This window comes from Penaeus monodon, chromosome 31, assembly GCF_015228065.2.
Source record: "Penaeus monodon isolate SGIC_2016 chromosome 31, NSTDA_Pmon_1, whole genome shotgun sequence".
In the NCBI taxonomy this organism is placed as follows: Eukaryota; Metazoa; Arthropoda; class Malacostraca; order Decapoda; family Penaeidae; genus Penaeus; species Penaeus monodon.
Genome location: NC_051416.1, coordinates 11,616,513 through 11,616,945, shown reverse-complemented (window position 1 = coordinate 11,616,945; position 433 = coordinate 11,616,513). Strand labels below are relative to the sequence as shown.

The following is a 433-nucleotide window of genomic DNA, read 5'->3' as shown; positions in this document are numbered from 1 at the left end:
CCCCTCGGCACGACGCCGCGACCCGCGCGGAATACAAATCGAAAGCGTCGCCCCGGGCCGCCGTCGCCGCGGCCATGCGCCGCGCGTTTCGCTCTCGTTTCGGGACGGCTTCTGCCATCCCAGCTGGCAGTCGCTTCACTTCACTTCCTTAACTAAACACCGAGTCTGAACTAACTGCCAAACTGAAACTGACGATAAGGCAATTGCAAAAGCTAAATGGCTGTCTAACTATGCCGCCTGTTTCTACGGAAGACACGCGGACCGACTGCCAAGGGTGACAAGGGTGAGGGAAGGTGTGAGCGACAGGGTGACACTCGCAGGGTGACAGCTGGTCTCGGCTGGCCTTCAGGAAGGTCACTAAACGCCCCCTTATCCGACCCTTAAAACGCTACGAGATCCATAAACGAGTCTCGCAGTCTATGGCTTTTTGTTA

The 433-nt window shown here is 57.3% G+C and overlaps 1 protein-coding gene across 1 annotated transcript in view; it reads right to left on the bottom strand.

Moving 5' to 3' along the window:
• LOC119593033 (tyrosine-protein phosphatase non-receptor type 4-like) overlaps positions 1-433 on the bottom strand; it is a gene marked incomplete at its 5' end in the record, with an annotated part of 330,438 nt that overhangs the window by 74,368 nt on the left and 255,637 nt on the right.